Below are 12,941 nucleotides of genomic sequence, written 5' to 3' on the forward strand. Positions count from 1 at the left end.
CTCCATTTGTACTGTTATTGCGATCAAACCGGCCATAAAATTGGTTGAGGTCTTTAACAAATAAATTCAGATCACCTTGTGGTATCTCCGATTTATTGCGGACGCCAAATCCTGTGATGACTTTCAATCCCTCCCAAGCACTCTTGTGGTCGCCTTTTCCGAATTTATGTTCGATTTTCCCGGCATAATTTTTCTTGCATTGTTTGACGAGATGGTTGATTTCTTTTTGTAGTTTGCGTTTGTCTTGAAGATTGTTATTTATGTGCGCCATATGTTTCCTGGTGATGAGTTCTTTTATGTATTTTGTCATCCATGGTTTGTTGTTTGGAAAAGTCTTGATAACTTTTTCTGGTACAATACAGTCCTCACAAAACTTGATGTACTCGGTGATTACATCAGTAGATTCTTCAATTGAGTTGGAAGAAAACAAAACATCCCAGTCTGTGCAATCAAAACATCTGCGTAGAGTTTCCGTGTTGTCTTGATTAAAGCTCCTGATCGTTTTTATAGCAGGTTTGTTTTGCTTCAGTTTTTGTTTATATTTTGGGAGAAGATATTTCATGTCGTGATCCGACTTTCCGAGCGGTGATCTACTGTATGGTTTATAAGCATCGGCTATGTTCCCATAACATTTGTCCAGGGTACGATGTCCCCTAGTAGGAATATTGACATACTGGTGGTAGTGAGGCATCACATGCTTTAAATCACATTCGTTAAAGTCACCCATAATGAGTTTGACAGCATCTGGGGATTTCTTTTCCAGTTCTTGAACATGTTGAGCAAGGATAGAAGATGCAGTAGCACTGTCTGCTTTTGGCTGTATATATACAACGGTGACAAATATCTGGGGAAACTCTCTCGGAAGGTAGAATGGTCTTAGTCCCACAGTAATATGGTGAACAATGGCTTTGTTTGACACAAATGTTGTTGCACCATCTTTGATTAATGTAAATACACACACCTCCGCCCGATAACTTTCCGGATCCGGGGACCTATCCATACGTTTACAGATGAAGCCATCAATATTTGTATCAATGTTACTGTCTTTAAACCATGTTTCGCTGAAACACATCATGCTGCAATCTCTGTATTCATTTAGATATTTAGTGTTTGCAGATAGTTCATCAAGTTTGTTGCAAAGGGATCGTGCATTACCTGTAATGATTGATGGCAGTGCTGGGTTGAATCTTCAACGCCGAAGACGGGTTCGGATTCCACCTTTCCTACCCCGTTTGCGTTTTCGTAAGTCCTCGGGAATGTCTTTGCTGGGCAAGACAATGCCTGCCGAAGATCCGCGAAGATTTAACAGTTCGTTGCGTCCATACACAATGCGTTCATGTAATGGCCACCCACATGCAATGTTTCCGTCGGATAGTGTAGCACAAATGTGTCCAATACTGCTCAACAGAGACATCAAAACGACGAAAAACCACACCATCACACATCTTGGTGCCATAATGTAGACTAGTAAGACAAATTAAGACGATAAACTAGGACGGATACAGTAAAAAATTACGAATTTCACAACATTGAACGAGAGCTGTACAAAAAGGTGGTCGCCGCGGTGCAGCGCCCACAAGGTTGATGAAGTGTTACCAAACTGCTCAATGAGAGCAAGTTCTCCATTACGGCCGATTCCCTTGACACATATTAACTTTGCTTTTCGGAGACTTTCTTTTCCCAATGGTCATGTAGGAAAGGCTGTGTCGCATCATTTAAGAGCATGTAAGCTGCCTTACAGGTTGGCAAGTCTCTCAGTTACTGCACGTATCGGGTAATTAATGTGCATTTCTTTCCAAGTTTCTGACGCTTTTGAACACACAAAAGTGACATTTCTCTACCTGCAAATCACTCTTATCCTTCATTGACTGCCTCTATGCATGGAGCATCAACCGGGTGTCAGCCTGCTAAGGTGTCCTCAAAACGTCATCTCTCCTAAATGACCATGGCTTCCGTAACATAAAGGAACCCCCGCCTGTATACTATTCCTCATCTTTCCAGTAGACCCTTGCCCTTTCTACAAAAACGTCTGACAAGAACTTGAGATTAGGTTTGTTCATCAATAGCCCATACCGGACGGACGTGTAGGAGTGGAACCCCGGTCTATCGATGAACTTTCGAATTGGCTTTTTCTTTCCCATTCTCTTTGACTGTGTCACTGCCTTGGTGGAGCCCTCTCCAATCTAGCGATCAAGACCAGGTTGTAGGTTCCAGTGGCAGCATTGAGCAATTGTTGCAGTAACTTTCTGTCCGTTTTGATAATCTTTTGTACCGTACATAATTCGTTTGGTTGAAACATTTGCATTGTACAGATCAGAGAAAGTTTTTGCGCAATGTTTTCTTCAGGGCGTCACTAAAACCATCAGTTTCTTGAAGCAGACGGTGCTTCCAGATGGTTATTATATACTGCGTTCCATGATCTGGAGTTGTTAGAAGATCACTTTACCACATCAACTTGTGCAATGTCTTTGGTTGTCAAAGATACCAGTGGTATCTCTCTCACAATATCAGAGTCTGTGTCATCGTCTTCGCAAAGGTTTGGTTTAGTCGGAACACATCAAATCGTACTGTTTGTTATGAAAGTTTCTAAACATCATCAACATCTCTGTCTTCTTGGGGAGTTTTATATCTGCCAGATGAACACATCCCTATCGATCAAAGTTACTGTGGTCATAGATGATGGGGACGGCAGCATTGCGGAAAAAGCTCCCAGATTGGTGATCAAGTATCTGTCTTTCCGAGTCCTGGATCTCAATCTTCACCACACTGTAAAAAATTACCGTAATTTTACGGTGAAAAGTACGTAAATAGCTACGGTATTTTACCGTAACGAGATTTTTCCATGACTTTACGGTGCAACCCCGTAAATACCGGCTCGCAATGCACCATGGGATTGTTTAAAAAAATTACCGTAATTTTTACGGTGATAACGACATGTTTCAATGACTTTACGGTGCAACCCCGTAAATACCGGCTCGCAATGCACCATGGGATTGTTTAAAAATAATTATCGAAATTTTTACGGTGAAAAGTACGGTGGAACCCGTAAATAATGGCTCGCAATGCACCATGGGATTGTTAAATAAAATCACCGTAATTTTTACGGTGAAAAGTACGCAAACATCTACGGTGTATTTTATATTATATAAAACAATTTCCTTGACTTTACGGTGTAACCCCGTTAATACCGGCTCGCAATGCACAATGGGATTGTCTAAAAGGAATGACCGTAATTTTACGGTGAGAAATGTGTATATTTCGACGGTGAATTACCATTCTCGCTTTTGCTCGCCAGCCTTTTACGGCCAAAATCCGTATCTGGGCACACCAAAAGAACTCTAGGGATCATCGCGCACGCGCAATGCTTATGAGGAAGTTCAGGCGGGGCGACTAGAGTAACTAGATTTACCCATTTTTTTGTACTCTATTGTACAATCCCGTGCTTATGGGCTATTACTTAAAGGTATGATACATCATTGGTTTTGGTTCTGGAAACAATGAGTTCATTCCAATTCCAGTCGTCTAGTTTTCAAAAAAAACATCATTGGTAACCTGTTAAGGTGTCTATTTCATCAGTTATTCTATGTGGATGTTTAAATTGTGTTATGAAGGCCACTAAATGCAGCGTCTGAATTCGAACAGTGCAAATCGAAAGCAGTTGTTGCCTTTTGATGGTGTTCAGAACTTTTCTTGAATATCAGCATTTAAGATGGAACTATTTTGAAGGGAGATTATTATCTCATTTGCAGTTTTATGATGAATTGTTTTTAGAATTATATTTCTTGCCAAATTATTTTGATAATAACCAAAGCTGTATCGTACATTTAACATATGGTTATTTTCCACTTTTTTAAATACAATACCATTGGAGTAATTATACTATTGCAATAAGCCATTACAATTACGGTCAGTTTCCACTTTTTCAAATACGGTCCCATGGCAGTAATATCAACGTGTAATATACCGTACATATCACGGCACTCTGTAACCTCGTGTACGGGTTTACACCGTATTGACAGCCTTATCACCGTAAAAATCACGCCACACCGTAACTTCATGTACGGTTTGCACCGTAACTTCGTGTACGGTTTACACCGTAAACTGACAGCTTTCTCACCGTGAAAATCTCGCTGCACAACCGATTCCCGTAAATTTTACGGGATTTTTTTTACAGTGCATCACAATGTAATGAGACCACAGTTGGGAGTTTGGATTTCTAGAGTGCTTGTTGAATTTGTTTAAGCAGACGTAGTCCTCCCTTGAAAAAGATTTATATCTCAAACTTTGGACTTGCCCGTTTAAGTTCATTTCTTCCTGAAGTGTATAGTGGCCGGGCAACTGTGATGATGGAATGTTTCTGACCTGTGTGATGTCCACAAACTGATTGATCAAAGTGATGAGATTGTCATTGCTGTCTGCTAGTGCTTGAAGAGTAGTGAGAATTCTTTGATCAAAGAAACTTGGCATAAAAGTATGTCAAGCTGTAGTGGTTTTGGTGTGCCTGGTTACATGTAGCTCTGGAGTTAGCTTTGACTAATGGCACTCCAGATAAGAAAGTATACAATGTATCACTGCGCGATACCCTCTATTCCCATCGTAGCTACAATGTATAGGCCTACCTAGGAAAAAAACACATTTTACTGCAAAAAGAATGTTCAATGTTAATTCACTAATAAAAGTTGAGTATTTAACTGCGTACATGTACTTGGAAAGATTGGGAGTGTTAAAATAAAGCCCTTTTCACACTACAGGTATTTCCCTGAGCAGGGTGAATTTTTTCCTGGGAAAACATCATTTCCCGGGAAATTCCCGGGAGTATTTTTGTAGTGTGAACAGATCAACCAAAAGTTCCCGTGAATTTCCCGGGAAATAACTATAGTGTGAACAGGCAAAAATTGAGATGAACGCCAACACAAAACCTCTGGGTAAAACACGGACACAAAAGTCCATTCAATTACAGTTCTCAAAAGAAAGAAAAAAATTGTCGCAGAGTAGAAAGCTCCCTTTCGCTTTTTCTAATAGCAACTTGCTCCCACCACCAGTGGCCGCTCTTCATGGTAGACCAGATTGACCTTTGACCAATACTTCAGCAAGTGCCATGAAACCCGTCAATCGCACGACAAATTCCATCCGATTGTTATACCGCATGTCTTTAAAACACTGTCACAGCAATCGTCTTCTCCTGACAAGACGTCAGCGACGTCTTCCCCGAACTGCAAGACTTCTTCTCCGCCGTAATCACACAATATACTGGTATAACAACACGCAAATACACAATTTATGTGCAGCCATTTTGGGTCGCATGTGGCAAGGATTTTGCAGCCGGCCGCGTGGCATTATGGGAACGGACTTCCGTCCACAAACATTGTAACTTCCGCATGGGCTGACCTGTTTACCACATTTCCTGGGGTTTGATCGTAAGTGTGAAACGACCGTGCATATTCCTGGGAAATAGTACTCCCGGGAGTTACCAAATTGGGATAGTGAGAACGGTTGCTGGGGTGGCGGTGGGGTTAAAAACTCCCGGGATTTTCCCGGGAGTTTTATTCCCGGGAAATGGCTCTGTAGTGTGAAAAGGGCTTAACTTTGATACAAACATGCATTTTTTGAGCACGTCAAACTATACAACTACTATATCAAACTAACTGCATGAATCAGCATACGCATTTCTTGTTTCAATTTACCAATGAGGAAGGTGTAATATGAACTTAGTTTAAACGAAAAACTGCCTTGGTATTGTTACGAACCTCACATTGATCCCTGTGCCTTACTAGCGCCCTCTTTTGACCCAATAACTTGTCAATGTATTGACTTGAGATCAATGTTCGATTCGATATCATCTAGAATTGCTTAGCTCTTACTTCCACCTACGTCACAAGGACTCTCTGTCCAATCAGCACATTTTGATGTCGGACCCTGGATCGTCCGAGGGCCAGTGCTTCTGCCACTCATGCATATTCAGTGAAGCTTTGTTTGCAACCTAGTAAACCACTCCCTCCGCACACGACGCAGAACTTTGTGCTTGACCAATTGCCTGTGTACAAGTAGTCTTGGTCCCAAGACCATTGGTGTTGCGCGGTCACACACAACCAACGTTCCGATTATGCACGGCAAAAACTGTCCACGCTTGTAATGAACGAACGCTAGCGGGCGCTCTGTTTCTCTGATTTAGATCTCACCATGGTCTTGAATATTTGCAACGACGGGTCTTAACTTTTTTATTGTTTTTCGGCAAATCTCCCCCGACTTTCCGGTGGAGCCAATCAGAGGCTGCGTTGCGGTTGGCTCATGAATAATTCATCAGTGTTGTGCATGTAGTGTACAATGCATGCAGTAATTCCATTGCATGACTTTTGCTTTACTCTGTGTGTGGGTATATATGTTTTTATCGGAGTATAATAATGTCCAGATCAGTAGGATTTGAAACTTTGACACAGGGTGGAAATACGATAAAGAAAGGTTTGTGGTACCAGCACAAACATTTCTGTGTATAATGTCCAGATCCAGACACCTGCATTGCCATGATATGCAGCTTGAAATGCGATCGTGGCGTTATGCTCCCGACGTGCCAGGGCCCACACTGATGAAGCCTGTATTGGCTAAACAATTTGCTTATAGTTAGCACAAAATAGTATTGCTTAGCAGAAACTGGTTGCCAGCCAATTTTTAATTAAATTTGAAATTTTGTAGTGCCCAAGTAAATTTTTGGATAGTAAAGAAATTGTGTACAGTATTTTCTGCCAAACAGATATTAACTGGTGGGCCCTGTAGTGTTATTCACAGTGAAAGTTTTTTAATCTTGGGGGAAGGAAATCTTGAGGGATTCAAAAGCATCTTTGTGAGAACGTATTTTGAAACGTAACCGTAGCTGCATATCTTGGAACGTAAGCGTAGCTTGACTTGGGATTGAAAGCGTACTTTTTGATATTGTAGCGTAACCTATTAGTATCTTGGAGTGTATAAGCGTAGCTGAGTAGCTGCGTAGCTTGGAACGTAACAGTATCTTTTGGTGGAGCGTAAGCATATCTTGGAACATAATTCATAGCTGCGTATCTTGGAACGTAAGCGTAACTTGACATGGGATTGAAAGCGTACCTTTTGATATTATGGCGTAACTTGAAGAAACGTAAGCAGATCTGTAAGCGCAGCTGAGTAGCTGTGTAGCTTGGAACGTTGACATCTTTTGGAACGTAAGCATATCTTGGACTGAAGCGTAGCATCTTGGAACATAAACGCAGCTGCGTATCTTTGAACGTAGGCATAGCTTGACTCGGGCTTGGAAGCGTACTTTTTGATATTATAGTGTAACTTGAAGGAACGTAGACCTAAGCGTATCTTGGAACGTAAACGTAGCTGCGTATCTTGGAATGTAAGCGTAGCTTGACTCGGGCTTGAAAACATACCTTTTGATATTATAGTGTAACTTGAAGGAACGTAGACCTAAGCGTATCTTGGAACGTAAACGTAGCCGAGTAGCTGCGTAGCTTGGAACGTAAATAAATAACATTTTTTGGGAATGTAGTCGTAACAATATCTTTTGGAATAACTCATGACAAATTTCGAGTTTTGATTGCTTGTCCAGCGGCGACTACTGCTATTCAACTCCCAGTTATTTGAGGCGAATAGTCGGGTCATTAAATTCCACTAGTTGCCCAGTTTAATCATTACCTCAAAAATAACTCTTCATTCACAGAATTAAAAAAATAATACTTTGTTTGACAAAATTATGCTTTGAGGGAATTTTGTTTTAGCATTATTTTTATTTAAACCTTTTATAAAAAATTCTCATACTTTTTTTAAGCTACTCACACAATAACACTGTCAATATAACAATATGCGATATTCCTAGGTTTTGACATCATCAAAATTACCTGAAAACTCATAACAAAAAGAAATTAGGGGCCATGAATTAAAATGGAGCATATTGGAACGTTGCGATCATAAGAAACAACGGATTCGACACCCGCAAGCTGGGAGTTCATAGCGCCTGGGATTTAACACCTTCAACCCCACGAGACACGGCATGGGCGGTACGTGATATTCCACAAGGCTTATTTCACGTTCCGATTGCTCCACGCCGTGGGGCCATACAGCGTCCGATACACGGACTCTCTGAATGCTAATTTTACGTTCGATTTTTGACCATTATTTACGATTTCAAATCGTCACGTATCCATAATCTGAATAGGTACCTATACTTAAAATTTCACTGTTTTCCTTTTAATAGGCCTATAATGACCACGGAATCACTCTTTGAGCAAAGATTATTAAAAAAAGACCGCCGATCATATTGACCTTTGACTCGATCTAGTTTGAATAGTCATCTTCAATTCGTCACGTGATATGAATATTGCATACATTAAAAGTAATTTACATAGTCTGGCCACGCCTTCAATTTGCAAATATCCAAGACCATGGTGAGCACAGGACATGGTGAGATCCGTAAATCAGAGAAACAGCGCCCGCTAGCGTTCGTTCATTACAAGCGTGGACAGTTTTTGCCGTGCATAATCGGAACGTTGGTTGTGTGTGACCGCGTTGGAACCAAGACTAGTGTACAAGAAGCAATGCCATAATGACGTGCGTAATGATAGCACACGAACCATAATGCCATAAGGTTGCGTGCTAGCGGAAGCCATAGCCTCACGCACGTATTTGTTGTACACGAAATACAATGCCATGCCAATGTACGTAATCATTTGTACGCGAAGTGCAATGCCATGCCAATGTGCGTAATCATTTGTACACAAATACCATGCCGTGTCCTTGTACACACACTCGATTGCGTGTATTCCTTATGTAGTTGCATTTTTGTACACAGGTGATTTAGCGTGTAATTCCCAATGTAATATCCTCATGCACATTCTTAATTGTACACAAGCAATGGGAAGCCCCGTCTTACTCTCAACTGTCAATCACTTTAACCTTATTACCCACAACTCCTTATTTGGGTTATCAACTCGCCACGTCCGACGACCTTCCAGCATTGCAGTCTTCAATTGGTCAAGACCCCTAATTGGCTTATGTTTAATTCATGTCTATACTCCAGCTTTCTATAAAAGCCCAGGATTTTCCTCATTCGGGACAGAGACGGAGAATAGAGGGCATGTTATGATGTTGAGAAGTAACAACTCCAGACAATAACTCGATGTATACTCCGAGTAAATGTTCCAACCACATTCCAGATATTATGTTCCAGATATTAGTACTCCATAGACCCAGTACCTCAGTTCTCCTTATTATGATTAGTGGCTTATAAACCGAATATTAACACTAGTGGCATTTTTGCGCTACCACATCACATGTTGTAATGTCATAAGTGATTCAACTGTGAATAAATTACCAGTTCATGTTGTCAGTAAAGTCAGACTCTTGCAACATTATTATTGTCTTCCTCGTATGTGATAGGCCAGCACACTCGCCTCATGCGAGGAACGCAACAGTATATTGACCTTTCACAAAAAAAGTTGTTTTCAAACATTTATATGCATTGCTGGGATAGAAAGTGCAAAAACACTGTATTATGCTCAAGATACGCACTTTTTGAGAAAATTGCATGTTAAGATTTAAATTTCCTATACGTTTGTGTACAAGACAAAGGATTAACTCATAATTTCACAGACTTGGCATGTCATTTTGATGATGAAACTTTTTTTATGCATAGATGTGCCACCTGGGGTACATTAACCTTTTAAAAAAAAAGTTGTTTGAAACCAATGTATGCACCAATGAGGATGGGGAGTGCAAAAACAATTGGTGTACTCAAAATGTACCCTTTTCAAGATAATCACACTTTTACACTTCTTTTTAATAATAATAATAATATGAACACTTATAGTGCGCCGGTATCCACCACAAGTGATGCTCATGGCGGAAGGAAGAAACACAAAATTAATGAAAAGCAGCTGTGAAAAAGTGGGTTTTGAGGGCCTCTTTGAACTTATGAATAGAGGACATGTTACGGATATTAAGAGGCAGATTATTCCAAAGTAAAGGACCAGCATGAGACAAAGCCCTGTCACCCCAACTGTTGTGGGTGTGGGGAACAACCAGTAATGACGAAGTGGATGATCTAAGACATCTGGAAGGATTGTAACGGGTAATTAATTGACAATTATACTGAGGAGCAGAACCATGTAAAGAATGAAAAACAAGCAGAAGTAATTTGTATTGAATGCGATATTGAACAGGGAGCCAGTGAAGTGCATTTAAAACCGGAGTGATATGGGTTCTCCTGGAGGACAAAGTGACCAGCCGAGCTGCAGTGTTTTGCAGTCGTTGCAAACGAGAGATTTGATTCTGTTGTAGAAGACAGAAGAGAGAATTACAATAATCAAACCGGGAAGAAATCAGAGCATGAACAATCTTTTCTGTGGTAGAACGAGTTAAGTATTGACGGATAAAGCCCAGATTTCTTAATTGATACCAAACTGATTTACATATGTTAGAAACCTGGTTAGACATAGACATAGCAGAGTCAAATGTAACACCTAGATTTTTACAGACTACAGAAGGCTTAATTTTACAATTACCAATGTTGATATGAGAGACTTTGACCTTGGCCAGATGAGCTACAGAACCAAGTAAAATCATTTCAGATTTGTCATTGTTTAACTTGAGTGAATGGGATCCCATCCATTGTATGACATCAACTAAGCATGATTCTAGTTTGTGGATGGCACTAGAAGCATTCTGTTGATTAGGAACAAAAGAAACATAGATTTGAACATCATCAGCATAGCAATGGTATCTAATGTGATGGCGATCAAAAACATCCCTGAGTTCACTCAAATATATAGAAAATAACATTGGCCCACCAACTGAACCTTGTGGGACACCACAGTTCAAGGAGATAGGATCAGATTGAGTCCCGTTTATGTACATGACTTGCTGGCGATTAGTCAGGTAGGATTTAAACCAATCTAACACAACGTCTTGAATACCAAGGGATGAGAGAATATTTAAGAGAATGTCATGATGAACAGTGTCGAAAGCGGATGAAAGGTCTAACGAAACTAAGACAGTTATCCGCCCAAGGTCCATCTCCATGAGAATGTCATTAGATAAGTTCACGAGGAGTGTCTCAACACTGTGGTGTGCCCGATACGCAGACTGTCGACTATCGAGAAGATTGTTTTCACGGAGGTAGTCTGACAGTCTTGAGAAGACCACTCGTTCGAGTACCTTGGATATGTATGGAAGATTCGAGATAGGACGGTAGTTTTTGAGCAATTCTGGATTTAAAGACGTTTTTTTGAGTGTAGGATGAACGTGGGCTAGCTTGAGAGCTGCAGGAACAACACCATTGTTCATACTCAAATTAACAATCTCCGCAACAATGGGTGCAAATATATCAGAACAATCCTTCAACAACATAGTGGGGATGGGGTCCAAGTCACAAGATTTCGCAGGAGTGTGACGAATGAGAAACTCAATTTCCTCTGTAGAAGTAGGCTCAAAGGAATCGAAAACTGTAATTGTTCTAGAAGGTCGTTGCGAGATGTCAGGAGATAGGCTGGTGCATATAGCATCGATCTTGTTTGTGAAGAACTCACCAAAGAGCCGAGCAAGAGATATACTGCAACTGTGAGTAGGAAGTGGAGAAGCTTGCTTGCGATTAAGAAGTTGATTAGCCACACGAAACAGACGTTTTGTGTCATTTCCACAGTCATCAACAACTTCATTATAATAATGGATTTGTTCCGGAGTGAACGTGCATTTATGGTGCAGAGCAATAACTGGTTATTATTCAGTTCAGGTGTAGAATAAATACTGGTTCGATGGAAGAGATTCCTTCTAATAGCAATTTCCTCCTTGTGCTATACATTTGTGCACAAGGTCAAAGTTTATACGTTAATTACATAGGTTTGTAGTATCAACATAGCGGTTAAAAATACATTTTATGGATAGATCTATCAAATGTGAATAAATTTGACACAAATTTTGAAAATATTGATTTTTGACCTTTTTTGACCTTTTTACCCCAAAATGACCTTAAAAATCAAAATCTAGCTGGGCATCCACCCTAATCGTCTTCCCGAGCCCATGATCCATACATGTAGCATAGATGCCAGCCATTAACAAACTGTGCCGTTTTTTTTTTTTCTAGAGCACTTTTTAAAGTTTGGCTGGTCTATACTATTAAGAAAAAAAAAAAAGAGGTGTCCTGTAAAAAGGAAGCGGGCGGGGACGCTTAACATTTCTATTTTTCTATTTTTACTTGGCCTAATATTATTATGTTTTGGGTATTTACACACACACAGAGCCTATTTGAGAATGCTGTGTACAACTCTAAATTGGTAATTGGTGATCACAATTGGTAATTTAATCCCTTTATACAGTCGAAAAGTTTTATCTTATACAAAATGACAAGTTCTCTAAGATTTTGTTGTTTACGCAATCTTTTGTTACCTGCTGACTATGTAGACTGTTTTAGAACTGCATTGGTGTGTATCAAATATATATCAGTTAACATATTTAATAATAATCTTGCACTTCTTTGCCCCCCCCCCCCCAAATTTAATCATTGCCCCCACTTGCCCCACCAAATGAAAATGTCTAGTTACGCCGCTGAAGCGTTGGTAAGCATTCGTAATGTATTGGTAAGGAGAGGGCCGACCGAGGACGATCGATGGGTGAGACCGATACGAAAATATTCACAATCCAACCGCCTTTTTGGACCAGTTCAACGCGAAATTAAGATATTCATCTTCGCAAGAACATTCGCCACTCTGTGAGAGCAGCAATACGAAGCGCTTCCGTACATTCAGCGAATGTTGTGACGGTAATTCGCCATCTTCACGAACAAGTTTCTATTGTCTGAAGTCACTGAAGCTTTTGTTTAAAAACGAAAGCCAGTCAGAAAAGCTACTGCTCGTCCATTGTATGTAGTCAGTATACGTTAACGTACGTTGAGGAAATCAATATAATCCCCCCTTGCC

General features: G+C 40.3%; 1 protein-coding gene across 1 annotated transcript in view; it reads left to right on the top strand.

The window, feature by feature from the left end:
* LOC139952848 (carbohydrate sulfotransferase 14-like) overlaps positions 1-12,941 on the top strand; it is a 76,973-nt gene that overhangs the window by 47,234 nt on the left and 16,798 nt on the right. The gene's annotated exons all lie outside the window — the stretch shown is intronic.

This window comes from Asterias amurensis, chromosome 21, assembly GCF_032118995.1.
Source record: "Asterias amurensis chromosome 21, ASM3211899v1".
In the NCBI taxonomy this organism is placed as follows: Eukaryota; Metazoa; Echinodermata; class Asteroidea; order Forcipulatida; family Asteriidae; genus Asterias; species Asterias amurensis.